The following is an 18,245-nucleotide window of genomic DNA, read 5'->3' on the forward strand; positions in this document are numbered from 1 at the left end:
CAAGCCCTTGCTCTGCAACTTTCTAACAACAAGTTTGCTGATGATACAAAACCAGGAGGAGGGGCTGACACCCCAGAGGGCTGTGCTGCCATTCAGAGGGACCTCGACAGGCTGGAGAAACGGGCAGAGGAACCTCCTGAAGTTCAACAAAAGGAAGCACAAAGTTCTGCCCCTGGGGAGGAAGAACACCAGGACGGGCTGGGGGCCGAGCTGCTGGAAAGCAGCTTGGCAGAAAAGGACCTGGTGGGCAACAAGCTGACCACGAGCCAGCAATGCACCTTTGTGGGCCCAGCTGGTGCATCACAATGTGCCGCGGCGGCACCGCGGCGACCTGGCCACGGCCAGCAGCGTGTACCCCGGGTGGGCACTGTGCCAGCACGGCGCAGCACAGGCGGAGGTGACTCCCAGCCCGGCAGCACTGCTCGGCACAGGGACGCGCTTCCAGCCTCACGCAGGCGCGGGACACGGCCGCACCGCAGCCGTCCGCCCGGCCTCGGCGCCATGGGCCAGGCCAGCTGCTGCGGCGCCCGGGGCGCTGCCGGCCCCGCTGCCGGCACGCGGGCACAGCCCGGGGCCCCCGGCCCCGCGCCTCCTGGCGCCCACCGCCGCCTCTGGGGCCGCGCAGCCTCCCGGCCCCCGCCGCCGCTCGGCGCCTTCGTCGCCAGCAGCAGCCCCCAGCTCCTGCTCGCCCTCCGTGCGCAGGTGACGCGGCACCAGCGCACGCGCCGCAGGCACCTGCTGCTCTTCCCCCACGCGGTCGCCATCGCCAGCTTCAAGTAAGAGCAGCCATCGCAGCCCTCCTTCCTCCCCGACACCGCCTCGGCCTCCACCACCCGTCCCCAGGCACATTCCTCGCCCCAAGGGGTCCTGCGGGATCCATGAATGCACAAAGCATGTCTTTAATGAGGGGAGGTGCAAGGAGAACAGGACAGGCTCCTGCTCTTGTCCTTCTCCTCTGCACGCCTTCACCAAGCATCCCGCTGCTATCATTGCCCAGCAGCGACTTCTCCAAAGTCCTCTGCGTGTGTGCTGCGAAGGAGGCTCATTGCTGCTGCCCGCGGCTCAGGGCCACCGTTCCCATGGCTCTGCCCCTGGAAATGGCTCTGCCATGGGGGACAGCTGGGGTTGCCCCCACGGCGAACACCCACAGATGAGTCCCTGCTCTTCCTCCCGGCAGATGCGGCCCCACTTTCCGCCTGCAGCACCGCGTGCGGCTCAGCGAGCTCTGGGTGCTGTGCAGCGAGGAGGCGGCCGCGGCCAGGCCTGAGGACGAGGAGCAGGAGCAGGAGGAGGAGGAGGAGGTCTTCGGCCTCAAGTGCAGCCGCACCCTCATCCTCGTCTGGCCCAGCGACCTCTGCGTGGTCACTTTTGGGTGAGTCTGGGCGACACCTGCCAGGGCCCCGCGCGAGCCCCTCTCCTGCCCCGCACGGCTCAGCCCTGGCCCTGGCACTCTGCCCACGGGGGCGAGAGCTGTTTGGGGCCAGCTCTGTCCCACGGAGGACGAGCAGCAGCAGCAGCAGCAGCAGCGTGGGCTGAGGCCGCTTCTCCGTTGCGCTGCAGGTCGCAGGAGGTGAAGCAGCTCTGGCTGGACACGATGCTCCGGTAAGCTCTGCCGGGGAACTCCACGTGCCGCCGTAGGGCTGAGAGCGGGCGAGTGCTCCAGGTGGAGCTGCACGCAGAAACACCGGAACGTCGCTGGGGAAAGGGGCACCCGCCGCCCAGGGCAGCTCCTGGGCACAGCGGCGGGACTTGCTCAGCCTCGCGGTCGCAGTCGCCACCGAGCCCAGGAGCTGTCACCGCAGCTCCTCACCGGCAGGCGCGGGCACCCCGAGCCGCTGCCGTCCGTCCCCACGAGGAGGAGGCCCGTGGGCAGCAGGAGGCAGGGCGCCGCAGAGCGCTGCTCCCAGCCAGCGCTGCCGCAGGCTCTCGGGCTTGGGGGTCCCTCGGCAGCGCGGGGCTGGCTGGCAGCAGAGAGCGGCGAGGGCTGGCGCTGACAGAGCTCTTGGCGTGCCCTTCCCTGTGCACAGGCAGAGCCCAGGAGCCCCGGGAGCCAGGCTCACCCGACTGCCCTCCCTGCGCCTCCTCACCGAGCTCGTCGGCTTCTGCCGTCCCGTAAGTGTCCTCACGCCGCCCGCCGCGCCCCGACAGCGCCTCGGCTTCCCCAAAGGCGCCCAAAGCTGGCCAGTTCCTCACGGCGCCTCTTTGCTCTCTCGCCTAGGAGGTGTCGCTGACGGCGGCGACCGTGGAGACGCTGATCTCGGCAGAGGTGAGCAGGGCTCCCTTTCCCTGCCCGCGCTGCCTGTGCACGCGCGCTAGCTCAGCCCCTGGGGCGGCTCCCCGGGGCGGGCAAAGGCAGCAAATGCCTCGTGCCAGGCAGAGCGCGGCAGGGCGCACCGTCCCCGCGGCCACGGGCAGAGCCCTCGTGCCGCGCTGGGGCTGCTGGGCACCGAAGCAGCAGCCTCCAGCCGTGCGGGGGCTGCGGGCTGCAGGGCCGCTTCGGGGGCGCTGGCTGCGCAGGAGCCTTTGCCACAGCCCCCGTGGCACAGAGGGGCAGCGTCGGGCCCGCACCTCCGGCCTCTCCTCCGCAGGCCTTGGACGCCCTCCGCTTTGCCCGGCAGCCTCGCGCAGATGCCTGCGTCGCTGCAGCAACTCCCTCGTGGCCCCGGCTGCTGAGGGCCACCTCTGTGACCTTCACCCGTTTCTCGCAGCAGGCTGATGCCAAGAAATGCCCCCGCTCGGACCCTCCCGACGTGCGAGAGGGCCTTGGCCACTTGCCTGGTGAGTCTGAGAAAGAGACGGAGCAGCTGCCTTCTGACACGCTGCTTGTTGCCTGCCACCATGCAAAACCTCTGCGCCTCTGCACAAGCTGGAGGAGACCCTGCAGCACAGGGCGCCGCACACACACAAGCGGCACCGTCCGGCTCTCTCCGCCGCATCTTCTACACTGAGTTTGGCTTTGCTTTTGCTTGCAGCAGAGGGAGCGAAGGCAAGAAGGCCGCTGATATCATGGCCACTTGCTCGGCGAGGAGCCTCTGCCAACAGGGTCTGCCCAGGGCAGCTCGACTCTGGCCCCAGGGCGGCTCTCTTTGGCCAGCCTCTGGCATTCGTCTGCGGGGAGGATGGTGGCCTGCCCCAGCCAGTGCAGGTAAGCAAGCCTGGGGATAGAGGCATGCTGCTTCTGGCCTTTCCTGCACAGAGGCTTCTCTTCCTTCCAAGAAATCTCTGCTGCGTATTCAGCCTGGCTTGGGAAGGAGGGAATTGGAACCTGAAGCCTTGACCTGTGCCTCATTTTCTGCTGGAAGAAAGCAGGGATGACTCCACTGAAGTCAGTGGAGTTCACCAGGCCAAAAAGAGGGTGGGCTGGGAGACAAGCATGTCACTACCACTGTAATCGCCATGGAGTGAGAACAAGACACTAACCCAAGCAAAGCAGAGCGCACCCCAAAGTCAAAAACTGTCTGCTGCTTCCTGCAGGATCTCCTGGCCATACTGTACGAGAAAGGGCCTGCCACTGAGGGGGTCTTCAGGAGAGCGGCCAGCGAGAAGGCCCGCAAGGAGCTGAAGGAGGTGCTGAACCAGGGCGAGAACGCTGACCTGGACAGCAAACCTGTGCACCTCTTGGCAGTGGTGCTGAAGGTGAAGTCCTCTGACTTTTAGCTCTCAGAGCACGTGGCTAATCTGCATGGGCCTCCGTCAGTGCCTCCACTGACCTCGGTGGCACTCAAAGCTAAACCCCTACTGAAGCCAAACTCAGTGGTTCAGGCTCAGGACACTTGGGCCTTTTTCTTCTCCACCGCCTTTTCAGTTCCCCCAGTTCTGCCCCTGATTCCCTGCATGCCCATGGCAAACGCACTTCCTCCACCTCCTCCTCAGCATCCTCCTCTCCTCACTGAGGACTACTCAGACGGAGGACCAGACCAAAGGCTCGGATATGAGCTGGGTGCTGCTCCTGCACTCACACCGCTGCACTTGGCATGTTCTCGTGCAGCCCCCTGCGCTCCCAGTGCTCAGGAGCACCTTTGGGAGCAGGGAGCTCAACGCAGCCTGCCTGCTCGTGAGCTCAAGCACGCGCACGCTCCCTCTCTGCTCGCTGGCAGCGTTGAGAGCATCATCTGAGTACCTTGGCCTTGCAGGACTTCCTGCGAAACATCCCCTCCAAACTCCTCTCGGACAGCCTCTACGACAAGTGGATGGAGGCGCTGGAGATGCCAAGCCAGCAGGACAAAATTGACCAGCTGAAAGAGTAAGACTTTGAAGCAGGCCCACCATTTTGGAGGGAACTCACACTGGCTCCAGGGAGGAAGGAGCGGCCCCTGCACCCTGCATTATTAACGTCACATTTGGTTTGTGTTCCCCAGGGTGGCTGACAGCCTGCCCAGAGCAAACCTCCTCTTGCTCCAGCGCTTGCTTGCTGTGCTCCATCACATCAGCGAAAACGCGGAGACCAGCAGGATGGACGCCAGCAACCTGGCCATCTGCGTGGGGCCAAACCTGCTGAGCCCCAGCACGGACAACGGGCTCCCGCTGGCAGTGCAAAAGGAGCGCAATGACAAGGTCTCTTGAATTCACCCCCTCGCTACCGCCTTGGGGGCAGCTCTGCGCCATGCCCACAGAGACCCCTGCCCTTGCAAAAGCTCACCAAAGCAGCACCTCTGAACGCTGGGGGCGCCCCTCACCGGCACTCTCTGCAACGGCACAGGCAAATCTCTAAATCCGTGGTTTTCTGTGTGCAGGTGACAGCACTGGTCGAGTTCCTAATAGACAACTGCCGAGCACTATTTGGGGAGCACATCGCCTTGCCCTTCAGTCCCTCGGCCGAGGAGTCACCGGAGCGCACACACAGCTCCACAGGTAGGGGGATGCACTGATGATTGTCCCCGGCCAGGGCTGCTGCTTTGCATTCTTTCACTGCATATCGGAAGACATCTGTGGCCATGCAGAGAGGTGCAGAGGGTTTAATATGGTATTGCAGCGTTTGCCTCCTGGAATGCTTTCCAGGAGCTCGGAAGGACAACACTCACAAAACAACACCTGTGCCAGATGGTAAACTTCTGCACAGCTCTGCTCCTCCCCTAGCTGCTGACTATGGCCTAGAACTGCACTCTCGCAGGACATTGCCCTCTCTGCCTCCTCAACTTCTCCTCTAGCTCGTCGGCAGCAAGGTTGCATTTGGTGAAGTGTGTGGTTGCACAGGGAAAGTCCCCTGGTACCTTCAGAGAGTACCTAAAAAGCACCTAACAGGCTCCTTCTCCCCACAGCACACCCAGGGGCTCCTCAGCACGACGGTTCTGCCTGCAGCAGCCCAGAGGCGGGAGCTGAAGGCAGCACCCCTACACTGGAGACGGAGCAGCCCAACGGCAGGAGCAGCAGGCTCAGCAGACCATATCCAAAATGCGTCTCTGCCCCTGCCCTGAGCAATCTCACAAATGACATCAGCAGGATGCAGAGGTGGTTCTCAGAGCCGGACCTGTCCTTGCACAACCGCTTTGAAGGCACGAGCAGGGAGCAGGAGCCGAGTGGAAGTGAGGACAATTATGAAGGCATGAGCAGGCAGCAGGAGCCGAGTGAAAGTGAGGGCAATTAGCCCATCCACCAGTAACAGCTAAGGCTGGAGAAGGAGGCACTTGATAAAACACCTTCCAATATTGCCTTCACAATTATCAAACAGCTCTCTATACCCAAAACATCCTCCAGCTGCTCCCTGCAGAGCTACTTTCCTCACCTCATGCCTCCGTCTTCACCTGCTCCACACTGCTTTCACCCTCTACTCCACAAAATAACTTTTAAAATAGGCCCCAGGCCTTTTCCACCAAGCGCACTGAGGACAGCAGCAGACACCTAGCAGAGCCATCGAAAAGCACTCCATGTCATGCCATTTGGCCAACTGCAGGAAAAGGTGCGCAAAAAGCCTCCAGAACTGGGCGCCTGGGACCACATCCAGCAAGGAAAAGCATCCTATGTTTAAATAGCCTGTCTCTCCTCTGGGCACTCTCCAAAGTAGAGATTGTAAAAACCATATCTTGTCTATCCTTTGAAATATTTTACTTTCAATGGACAAAGAATAAGCTAGCTTTGCAGGAGCATTTTTTTCTTGAGAGGCTCTCCTGAAGTCGTCATCAGCTTGCGATGTCACCTTCTTCCACCAGAAGAGGTGGGGCAGAGAGGCTTGTGTGTGACTCTGTACAAATAGATGTGGAAGTGCTGTCTATAACCTATTGTGTGGGAGAACTAGGCAGTGATTGATCAACAGTGTTGTATTTGTCTTCCAAAAAGGACAATTTCCAAGCTGGCAGCTCCAAAACTTGTCCCACCTTCCCTATGCTCTTGTCCAGCATTTACCAGGATTAAATATTATCATTCCCTGCTCAAAATGGCAAGGACCAAGTCAAGATAGGACATTCCTTGGCACCTGATGCATGAGATGATGGAAAACTCTGCCAGAATCTATACAAGCAGCCATACCCAATTCAATATGCACCTCAGAACCAAAACATCATGCAGCAATAAAGGCTTTAAAAAATGAAATGTTTGCTTTCTCATCTAGGGGACCAAGCTTCACGCCCATTTACAGTACATATAGGCATAGGGGATAAGGGATGTCAATAATAACTATGGCAATAAGATCTGCAAGATACAGAGAATTAACCAAGTGACCTTTGGCCTGAAATCCTGCTGAGGCTCTGTAGTGAGAACACCTGCAGACGATCTGGAAAATGAGTCAGTGAGTGGCAGAGTCTGTGGTAGCAGGCCCAGTGTGTGAAACTACACACTGACCAAATTGCCATCAGGGCCAGGCATGCATATTCCATTTTGTCAGCAACCTCTGACTGCTTCCCGTACAGTAGTTTCTCTTGGTTAGCACAGCTGAGATAAGAAAATAGTTCTAGTAGATTTAAGGGGCCCTTAAGATACAAGGAGTCGAGTCCCGCCTGGGCATCCGAGCCGTGCGTCCAGCCCATAGGTCCAGCAGCCTGCCACCAGTGACCCCTCTGTGCAGCTCCTGGGGGTCCTCATGCAGCTTGGAGTGTAAGTCCTTTATTAAATCTCTCCTGCTTAACCCCTCATGAACCTTGAGTGTCTCTCTACACCAACAGCTGACCCTCTCTTGCCCACCTGGTGGTCACAGGCTCTCAGCAAAACTCCACTCCCCTATAGAAAGTGCTCTTAGCTGCAGAAGAAGGGCTGCTAACTACCAAGCCATTAACTCCAGAAAGGAAATCAAGCTGCCTGGGTCAATTCTCATTTAAAAAGCGATTGTAACTGGTAAGCCCTTAGCCCTTAAGGGCAGCACAAAAGACTACTGTGCAGTGATGGCCTTTGTGCATATATTAGCGGGTAATGAGGAATGTGCTGGTGGTCCCCATGGACAGCACATCCCCACCACGCAGGGCACGCTCTGTGCCTGGGTGCTGCATGCCTCCAGCCTTGTGGTGCAAAGGCAGTGTGTCTGACTCCAGACCAGAAGGCTGTTTGGTCAACTCACATCAGTGTCAGGCTTGGTTAAGCATCTAGCACCAGCTGTATTGCCTCTGCTTTCCCGTGGGGCTAGTCTGTGTTAGGTGCAGGACTTTGCAAGGCACTGACAAACTGCAGCAAGGCCAATGCAAAGCCAAAAGGATGGTCAGGGGCCTCGAGCACATTGTGTATGAAGACAGCCTGCAGTGGCAGGGTGTGGAAAGCAGCTTTGCCAAAAAGGGCCCGGGGCTCCTGGAGAACAAGCTGAAGATGATTCAGCAGTGTACCCTTGTGACAAAGAAGGCCAACAGCATCCTGGGCTGCCTTAGGAAAGGTGCTGCCAGCAGGTGGAGGGAGGTGATCCTTCCCCTCTGCTCAGCACTGCTGAGGCCACGTATGGAGTGCTGCGCCCAGTTTTGGTCTCCCAAGTGCAAGGAAGACACGGACCTAGTGGAGCGAGTCCAGTGGACGGCTGCTAAGATGATTAGGGGACTGGAGCATCTCTCATATGAGGAGAGGCGGAGAGAGCTGGGACTGTTCTGCCTGGAGAAGAGAAAGCGCAGAGTGGATCCTGTCAGTGTGTCTAAATATCTGAAGGGAGGGTGTAAGGAAGACGGAGACTCTTCTCAGTGGTACCCAGTGACAGGACAAGAGGCAATAGGCACAAAATGAAATACAATGAATTCTGTTCAAACATAAGAAAAAAACTTTTTTTTTCTTTTTTTTTTTTTTTATTGTAAGGGTGATTGAACACTGGGACAGGTTGCCCAGAGAGGTTTGGCAGTCTCTGTCCTTGGACCTATCTGCTGTAGACGACCCTAAGAGGGTTGGACTAGACATTCTCCAGAGGTGAGTAGATGATCTCCAAGCTCAGGGATTCTGTGTTCAGACTTCTGTCTACAGCTATGTAATGAGTGGCTATAGAGTAGCTGCAATGAGACTCTTCTCAAAGGGAGGAGGGGAACAAACAGAAATGCTATGGAAGAAAATTCCAATTAAATATAAGAAAATTTCAGCAGGAGGGTGACCTAGAATGGGGGCTGAGAGGGATGGGGACTCTTCATGCTTGGAGAAATTCAAAACTCAGCTTAATCAGACCTTGAGCAATCTGATCCTTAGCTGATGTTGAAAACGATTGTACTTTGAGCTGGAGGCTGGACCAGAAATCTCTTACAATCTTTTTTTTTAATGCAACAGAGGCAGCGAACAGACGCAGCAGTTTGCGCAGCAGTGTTTGGGCTCTGACTAGAACCTGAGGATCTTGTTGGAAGTTGTGGGCTTTCTGAGGACCCCCGAGGACCTAGAAGGTGATTGCTGTGAACAGGAAAGGGGAAGCTAGGCAAGGACAACTGCAGGGACCTTGACTTCTCCTGGGAAAAGCTCTAGCTAGGAGTGGCTGCTGCTAACGAGCTCTCTTGGTTGCCCCTGAGCAGAGGCAGTTGGGGCCTTTGATCCTGGTGGCCCTTGATTAGGGCGGGTCAAGCACCCTCTTAGCCAGTGCTAGGGAGAGGCCTATATAAGAGCCAGGCCTAGAGTGCAGCTCCCAGAGGCAGCAGTTCATGCAGAAGGATGCATGAAGGACTTTGTTTCTGTTCCCTGTGGTGTAGGTTTCCTCAGGTATGGTTGTGACACGCTGCCGCACAGCGCGTTCCCCAGTGGCTGTTGGAGTTGCTGTGTCAGAGGCTGGGACCCAGACCGACCCCCTGAGAGCAGATGCAGCCCTACAGGTCTCAGGCTGCAGGGAGTGCTTGGGGCCTCTCCGGGAGGCCTGGGCTGGCAGCCAGCTCTCCTGCAGGAGGTGTGCTGCTGTTGGCGAGCTGTGTCGTCAGCTAAGGGAGTTACGGGAGGAGGTCAGCAGGCTGCGCAGCATCCCAGAAGCAGAGCAGGAGATAGACAGGGTATTCTCGGAGACTGTGCAGCTTCGGGAGTCCCAGCCCCCCGCAGCAGTGGAGTTGCCAGAGGGCTCTGTGCCGTGTGAGACGGTACGTCATAACACCACAGAAGAAGGCTGGAAAGTGGTCACTGCTCGTGGGAGGAGAAAGGCTCCTACTCCTCCCGAAGACTTGCAGCTGAAGAACAGGCTTAGTGCCCTCCAGGATGAGGAGGAGATGGGCATGGCTGCCAGGGAAGTACCTGGGACAACACACCCTGTGCCCTGCCGGAACGCCTGGAAGAAGCGGTGGGTGATCGCTGTGGGGGACTCCCTGCTACAGGGGATGGAGGCATCTATCTGCCGACCTGACCTCGTGTCTAGAGAGGTTTGTGGCCTGCCAGGGGCTCGTGTGAGAGATGTCATGGAAAGACTGCCAAGGCTTGTCCACGCTTTGGACTATTACCCACTGCTGCTCTTCCATGTGGGTGCCAATGACACCAAGGGCAAACTGGAGACCATCAAGCAGGATTTCAGAGCTCTGGGGATGGTGGTCAAGGGTGTGGGAGCCCAGGTCATCTTCTCCTCAATCCTGCCAGGGAGGGGGATGGATGAGAGGAGGAGGAGAGGGACTTTCCAAGTTAACGACTGGCTGCGCCGCTGGTGTTGGCAACAGGGTTTTGGTTTCTATGACCATGGGACCCTGTTTGAAGATCGACAGCTGATGGCGAGAGATGGGATCCACCTCACGAGGCGGGGCACGTGTGTCTTTGCCAACAGGTTGGCCAAGCTGGTAAGGAGGGCTTTAAACTAGGAAAGATGGGGGAAGGGGAGAGTTATAGTGCCAGGGTAGCTGGTGAAAGACAGCTCAAGTCAGGATGCCTCCAGCAGGTGAATGCAGCCAGGGAAGTGCACATGGGATGTGGCTCTGGAGGACCCGCTTGTATCCGTCCTGGGAAACCTGCATGCTCGATCACCTCTCTGAAATGCCTGTACACCAATGCACGCGGCATGGGGAACAAACAGGAAGAACTAGAGGTGTGTGTGCGGTCGCAGGGCCATGATCTCTTTGCCATTACAGAGACATGGTGGGATAGCTCGCATGACCGGAGTGCTGTCATGGCTGGCTATGTGCTTTTTAGGAAAGACAGGCCAGGAAAGCGAGGTGGTGGAGTTGCTCTTTAGGTGAGAGAGCAACTGGAATGTATTGAGCTGTGCCTAGGGGTGGATGAAGAGGGAGTCGAGAGCCTATGAGTAAGGATGAAAGGGCAGGCTAGCATGGGTGACACTGTTGTGGGTGTTTACTACAGGCCACCTGATCAGGATGAGGAAGTCGATGAGGCCTTCTACAGACAGCTGGAAGTAGCCTCACAATCCCAGGCCCTGGTTCTCATGGGGGACTTCAACCACCCCGATATCTGCTGGAAAGACAACACAGCTAGGCACAAACAGTCCCGGAGGTTCCTGCAGAGCATTGGAGACAACTTCTTGACACAGGTGGTGGAGGAGCCAACAAGGAGAGGTGTGCTGCTGGACCTCGTACTAACAAACAAAGAAGGACTGGTGGAAGATGTGAAGGTCGGGGGCAGCCTTGGCTGCAGTGACCATGAGATGGTGGAGTTGAGGATCCTGCGAGGAGGAGGCAGGGCACTAAGTAGGATCGCAACCCTGGACTTGAGGAGAGCAAACTTTGGCCTCTTCAGGGACCTACTTGGAGGAATCCCATGGGTTAGGGCCCTAGAAGGAAGGGGTGTTCAAGAGAGCTGGTTAATATTCAAACATCACTTCCTCCAGGCTCAAGAGCGGTGCATCCCTATGAGTAGGAAGTCAAGCAAAGGAGGCAGGAGACCTGCATGGATGAGCAAGGAGCTCCTGGCAAAACTCAACCAGAAGGAGGAAGTCTACAGAAAGTGGAAAGGGGGACAGGCCACTTGGGAGGAATATAGGAAGGTTGTCAGAGTATGCAGGGATGTGACGAGGAAGGCTAAGGCCCGTTTGGAATTAAGTCTGGCGAGAGATGTCAAGGAGAGCAAGAAGGGCTTCTTCAAATACATCAGTAGCAAGAGGAAGACTAGGGAAAATGTGGGCCCTTTGCTGAAGGGGGTGGGTGCCCTGGTGACAAAGGATGCAGAGAAGGCAGAGTTCCTGAATGCCACCTTTGCTTCAGTCTTTACTGCTGAGGCCAGCCCTCAGGAACCGCAGACCCTGGAGACAAGAGAGAAAGTCTGGAGAAAGGAAGACTTTCCCTTGGTGGAGGAGGATTGGGTTAGAGAAGTTTGCTTAAATGATGACACCTACAAATCCATGGGCCCTGATGGGATGCACCCAGGAGTGCTGAGGGAGCTGGCGGATGTCATTGCTAAGCCACTCTCCATCATCTTTGAAAGGTCATGGAGAACAGGAGAGGTGCCTGAAGACTGGAAGAAAGCCAATGTCATCCCAGTCTTCAAAAAGGGCAAGAAGGAGGACCCAGGCAACTACAGGCCAGTCAGCCTCACCTGCATCCCTGGAAAGGTGATGGAGCAGCTCATCCTGGAGGCCATCTCCACACATGTGGAAGACAAGAAGGTGATGAGGAGTAGTCAGCATGGCTTCACCAAGGGGAAATCATGCCTAACCAATCTGATAGCCAGTCATTCCATCAGAGAAGGCTGGGTAGATGAGGGGAGAGCAGTGGATGTTGTCTCCCTTGACAGTGTCAAAAGCCTTGCTGAAGTCTCCCATAACATCCTCATAGACAAGCTCAGGAAGTGTGGGCTAGATGAGTGGACAGTGAGGTGGATGGAGAACTGGCTGAATGGCAGAGCTCAGAGGGTTGTGATCAGTGGTGCAGAGTCTAGTTGGAGGCCTGTAGCTAGCGGTGTCCCCCAGGGGTCAGTACTGGGTCCAGTCTTGTTCAACTTCTTCATCAATGACCTGGATGAAGGCACAGAGTGCACCCTCAGCAAGTTTGCTGATGATACAAAACTGGGAGGAGTGGCTGATACACCAGAGGGCTGTGCTGCCATTCAGAGAGACCTGGCCAGGCTGGAGAGGTGGGCGGAGAGGAACCTCATGAAGTTCAACAAAGGCAAGTGCAGGGTGCTGCACCTAGGGAGGAATAACCCCATGCACCAGTACAGGTTGGGGGTTGAGCTGCTGGAAAGCAGCTCTGCAGAGAAGGACCTGGGAGTGCTGGTGGACACCAAGTTAACCATCAACCAGCCATGTGCCCTTGTGGCCAAGAAGGCCAATGGTATTGTGGGGTGCATCAGGAAGAGTGTTGCCAGCAGGTGGAGGGAGGTGATCCTCCCCCTCTCCTCAGCCCTGGGGAGGCCACATCTGGAGTACTGCGTCCAGTTCTGGGCTCCCCAGTACAAGAGGGATGTGGCACTACTGGAGCAAGTGCAGCGAAGGGCTACAAAGATGATTAGGGGACTGGAGCATCTCTCTTATGAGGAAAGGCTGAGAGAGCTGGGCCTGTTTAGCTTGGAGAAGAGAAGGCTGAGAGGAGATCTTATCAAGGAGATCTTATCAATGTGTACAAGTTTCTGAAGGGAGGGTGTCGAGAGGATGGAACCAGACTTTTCAGTGGTGCCAAGCAACGGGACGTGAGGCAACAGGCACAAACTGAAACACGGACAATTCCATCTGAACATGAGGAAAAACTTTTTCACTGTGAGGGTGACAGAGCACTGGAACAGGTTGCGCAGAGAGGTTGTGGAGTCTCCTTCTCTGGAGATATTCAGAACACGCCTGGATGCAATCCTGTGCAATGTGCTCTAGGTGACCCTGCTTGAGCAGGGGCGTTGGACTAGATGATCTCCAGAGGTCCCCTCCAACCTCAGCGATTCTCTGATTCTTTGAGTTTTCCATTGTGGAGTTTGTCTATGTCACATGCAGGGTTTTGCAAGACATTGAGAAACTATAGCAAGACCAAGACAAGACCTCAGAGATGGCTTGGGGCTGGAGCACATCATATGCTTAGGTAGCCTGAGAGATCTGGATTAGTTTAGCCTGCAGGATGGAAGATTAAGAAAGGATCTTAATTTTGCTTTCAGATTAGCAGTGGTGTTATTTGATGTTGACTGGGCATTTTGCCCTTTTTGCAGGGCTCAGGTCTGCCATAAGGGCTGGATGAATTCTTTCTTTCCCATAGGGCAAGAAGCCCTCCCACCTATGCTCTGCAGAAGGCCCAACAGGTGGGACAAGAGCCAGGAGAGGGAAGGCCTTTATGGAGAAAGCAGACCACCACCCCAAGGTAAAAATGTCAAGCCAGGCAAGAGTCAAACCTGCAGTCTCCTGATCCAGGCGTGTTATCTGCTGCCACACTGGCCCCAGGCCTTGGTCAACCTAGTGGCCCTGGCAGGCTTCCCTTGTCCCTCATTCTGTCTCATCCTCTAGACTGTTAGTGAAGACATTAAACAATATAAAACCCCAAATCAGACACTGAGGTTGCCAACCAGACTTCCAGCCATCAACCACCAACCTGGTGGTCTAGCAAGTCTTCCACTCACCTTGCGATTCACTTTGTTCTCTCTATTGCTGTAGTTTGCTGCAGTGATACTGTAGGAGACCATGTCAAGGGTCTTCTCAAAATCAAGAGAAATGGTGTTCCTTGGTCTCCCCTTGACCACTAAGGAAGTCACCTCTTCAAAGAAAGCAAGTGGGTTAGTGAGGAGTGGTCTGCCTCTGGTAGATACATACTCATTGTTTTCAGTCATCTTCATGTCCTTCATGCATGCGGACATGGCTTTCAGGAGTATTTGTTCCATCATCTTCGTCTGAGAACTGCAGTGAGGCTGACAGAACCATAGATCGTTCTTTTTGCCCTTATTGAAGATGGGTCAGATGCTGACCTTTCTCCCATCATCAGCAAACTCCTCCTATGGCCAAGATGAGGGCAGTACAAAACAGGGACAATATAAAAGGCACCTCGTGTTCAACCAAGCCTGATCCTGGTGTGATTTGAACACACAACCTTCTGATCTGGAGTCAGACGCGCTGCCCTTGCACCACGAGGTCTGGGCAGAGGGGCACAGCACCCAGGCATGGACCGTGGTGTGGGCATTGGGGATGTGCTCTGCATGGGATCACCCAGGGCTGCCCTCATAGCAGGGCCACGGGAGGTGGAGAGGATGGGGGCACCCTGTGAAGAGGGGGTGGCCAAGTTCTGGCTGTAGAGTGCAGTCCAGGCTGCAGGATGAATGTGCAGGGCAGAATGGGGCTGAGGTGCAGAGAGACAGTGAGGGCTCAGGGTACATGGGCAAAGCTGAAGAAGGGGGGATGATGGTGTCCTGGGTCAGGCCATGCAAAAGGGGTGAGTGTCCACATCTGCCACAGGGCCTGAGGCAGGCACCGGGCATCTGCGAGGTGAGTGGAGTCTCTCCCCAGGATGTGTTGGGCAGCCACCGCACCTGCCCCTCAGGGGACACCCCTTGCTCAGCACCCTCTTTCCTCTGGCACTGGCCCCGTAGTGCTGTGCTGTGCAGTGCTAGAGTGTGCCATGACCCTGGGGGGACAGATGAATGGTCTCCCTCAGGGGCCTCTGCATTGCATTTCTCACACCTCCCCTTGCTGTCCTGCCTTATTTCAGCATAGTGGCCTGTTCCGGGAACTGCTTCTCCCAACACATTGGGACCCAGAAGGAGCAAAGTTGTCGGAGAGGGGAAAGCTGTCCCAGGCAAGGTCAGGTGATTAAAGGTAAATCTGTGCTACCCTTCACCTCCAGCCTGTTCTGGTGAGTCAGAGGAAGCCCTGCTGCTGGGGGTGCCAGGCTGTTTGGGGGCCAAGGCCGCTGGTGCAAGAGCCAACCAAGCTGACCATGCATCAGAAGGGTGCAGGCTCGTTGCTGTGTGGCTCAGCCCGTTTCTGCCCACAGCAATGGTGGTGGTGGTACCTGCTTTCTGCATGGCCACTGGCCTGCCCTTTTTGTGCTGGGGCACAGGCAAGAGCCCCCTGTTCAGTCAAGTCAGACCTCTGCCATTGCCCCTCGACTAAGCCCAGCTCAGCTCTCCTCAAGTCCTGGCTCGTCATTCTGCTACTCATCTTCCCCACTGCTCTGATGATTTGCAGCTTAACCCTGAAAAGGCTCCCTGCACCCAAAGCCTGCACATCCCCAGCCAGTTCTTCCTTCCTTATCAGCGTGTAGGTCTCTACCAGAGAGTTGGGAGAAACACCAGGCAATGGTGGAATACCTGTGAAGGAGGAACCAGGGCACTGGACACCATCACTGTGCTGTCCACCATTGCCAGGCTGGGATGAGGAAAAGGTCGAGCCAGGCAGGAGGCAAACCTGCACTCTCCTGATCCATAGTCAGGCGCGTTATCCATTGCACCACTGGCCCCAGACCCTGGCCAGCCTGGTGCCCCCAGGGGTCTTTCAGTGGGCTGCCAGGGAGGGTTGGCAGCGAAGGTGGGGGAAGATGATCTCTCCCCTTGGCCATCTTTCCTGAATCCATCACGGCTACCCCTTCTCACCCATAGGCAGAGGGCTGCGCAGCAAGGGCTGCCACTGACCCCCAGCCCCTCAGACACACTGGTGTGTTGGCGGGACATCTTACCTTTCCACAGCTCTGATTCATCGCCAATGCAGGCTTGGATCCAGGGCAGGATATCTGGAGTTGTGGTGCCCATCTGTGGGGTGGGCTGAGCTCACAGGCTGTCTGTTTTTAATGACGCCCATCACCATCTCAGGGAGAGAGCTCCATCGCTGCCAGTCCCTTCCCAGTGCCCACCTCAGGCTGTGCTGCAGGAGGGGACCTGGCCCCTTGCCTGTGCCCAGCCCTCTGCCCTGCTCTGAGGCACTCTCCCCCCTTGCGGCATCCCTGCGCCTGGCCCCTGCCACTGTGGAGCAAGGAGCCTTGAGTCTGTCCGGACTCCTATGCTGTTTGGGCTGGTGCCACCCCGGCGTTGCAGAACGGGCTGAGAAACAATTGGCAATAAAATGGTGGAGACGTATGGGGAAAACAGACCCAGGAAAGGAGTTTGGATGTAGCTCAATTGAAGAACATATCAATGGGTCATGCCTCCACCCACCAACCACCTAAAAACCCTGGGGAAAAGTGGGATCAGATGGCTGATCATCTGGCTAGAATAAATGTATGATACAATCTGGAGGCAGAATGGCTAGGAAAGTGGTTACACGGATGGCCAGGGCACACCGCGAGTTCACAGTTATTTCAACAGGCTGCAAGGAGACGATGGCCTGTGACAAAATCATTGGCCAAACACACTGTAGACTCATGCCTTTTTTGTCAAGCAATGATAGAGTACGTGTCAAAAGGAGAAGAGTTTGCTAGTCTCAGGGAAGGTCAACTACTCTGGGAAACCTGACAAGTAGATCAGTCCCTTAAAGCGAACACCTGAAGGCTGGAAATACATCCCTCCAGGAGCTGAAAGAAGTAACAGTGAAAGAAGTAACAGCCTGCAAGAGAGCTCTCCGGTCCTGGGCTGTGCTGGGAGGGGAGGGTGGCTGTGCTCATGGTGGCAGGGCTTCTTGACTCTCCCTCAGAGCTTTGCCCACCTGCTCCACATCCAATGGCTCTGTCCAAGAGCAGGTGTTCGGCTTGGTCAAGCCCTGTGGTCCCTGCCTGGCTGCAGAAGGCCGAGAGGTTTTGTGGGCAAAGGACAGGCACAGGGAGTGCTATTTCTGTACTGCTGCAACTGTCCCCGCCTGTGGGAATGGTTCAAGTCAATTGGTCTGGTGAGCTCTGGGAACAAGTATCACTCTTCTCTCCCGTTGAATCTTGCACAGTGGTTTATTACACTGGCCCTGAGGTGACACGTGAATCTAGTTCAGCGGGGCGCGTTCACGGCATATCTGCCAGGCGATGAGCTCTCTGCTTTCATGAGCCAGCAGATTTTCAGAACTAGGCAGCATGAGGCCCTGAGCAGTCTGACCTAACTTTGCATTTGCCCCTGCTTTGAGTAGTGGGGTTAGACCAGAGACCTCCAGCATCCCTTTCAACCTAGATCGTTCTACGATTCTGTGATTCCTACTTGAAGATAACAGTCTGTTGGTTCAGGGAGAGTTACTTCCAAGACCAAGAGCTTAAATCTCATCCCTGTAGTCCAAAAGTGTTCGAACTGCACCCTCAGATTGCCTCTCAGCACCACGGAGAACCAAACTTCATCCCAATTTCACAAAAGTGTGGAGCAGTACAACAAGCAAGTGTGCCTGTAAGTTCAGAAGCAGCCAGGCTCCTCTCCAAACACAAGGCAATGTTCGGGGAAGGCAATACGCCCACTGACGTCCTTCTTCAACAGTTCAATGCTGCATTCCTTAAAAATGGCTCCTTCAAAGCCTCCTTCCTTTCTCAGTTATGAAAGGCTGCAGAAAGTTTGGATGGTGAAGCTGAACGCAGCCAGTTTGCACAGGGTCACCGTGGCGCAGGGACTCCCAAGCCTGCAACAGCCCCGCTCGGGCCCCAGCAATCCTGTGCAGCTGAGTGAACGTGGTGCCAGGCTCCCCCCAACCCTCCTGCCTCTCAGCACCCTGTCACACACCAGCTCACCGAGACCCATCCTGAGTCTCACTGAACAGGCAAGGCAGAACCAGCATTTCCACCTCTCTATAAAAGCTGCTGGAAAACAACCTCCTGGGCAGCACATGTGGTCACTGGCAAAGCCTGCGTTAACTACCACGCAGAGCTCTTTGCAGCATCCAGCATGGGGGAAAAACAAGGGTTAGGCCAGTGCCATGGTGGTTTTGGTAACTGAGCACATGTAATAGTCCTCTTTTTCTCCCCACCTCCTCCTCCTCCTCACCCCTGGCATTGCCTCAGCCTTATATTGTATCTCAAGATGTCATTCGGGAGTTAGAGAACTGCTCCCAGGTGCTGGAGGAAATGGCAGGTGCACATCTTCTCTAACTAAATGGTGATGCCTTCACACCTGCTTCACCATGGATAAAATCATCTCACAGCCTGAGAGCCCACAGC

At 56.1% G+C, this 18,245-nt stretch overlaps 1 pseudogene; it reads left to right on the forward strand.

Annotated features, from left to right (window-relative positions):
* The first annotated feature begins 501 nt into the window (after positions 1 to 501).
* LOC136991639 (T-cell activation Rho GTPase-activating protein-like) lies at positions 502 to 7,168 on the forward strand (annotated as a pseudogene).
* Positions 7,169 to 18,245: the final 11,077 nt, after the last annotated feature.

Source organism: Apteryx mantelli, chromosome 3, assembly GCF_036417845.1.
Source record: "Apteryx mantelli isolate bAptMan1 chromosome 3, bAptMan1.hap1, whole genome shotgun sequence".
NCBI lineage: Eukaryota > Metazoa > Chordata > Aves > Apterygiformes > Apterygidae > Apteryx > Apteryx mantelli.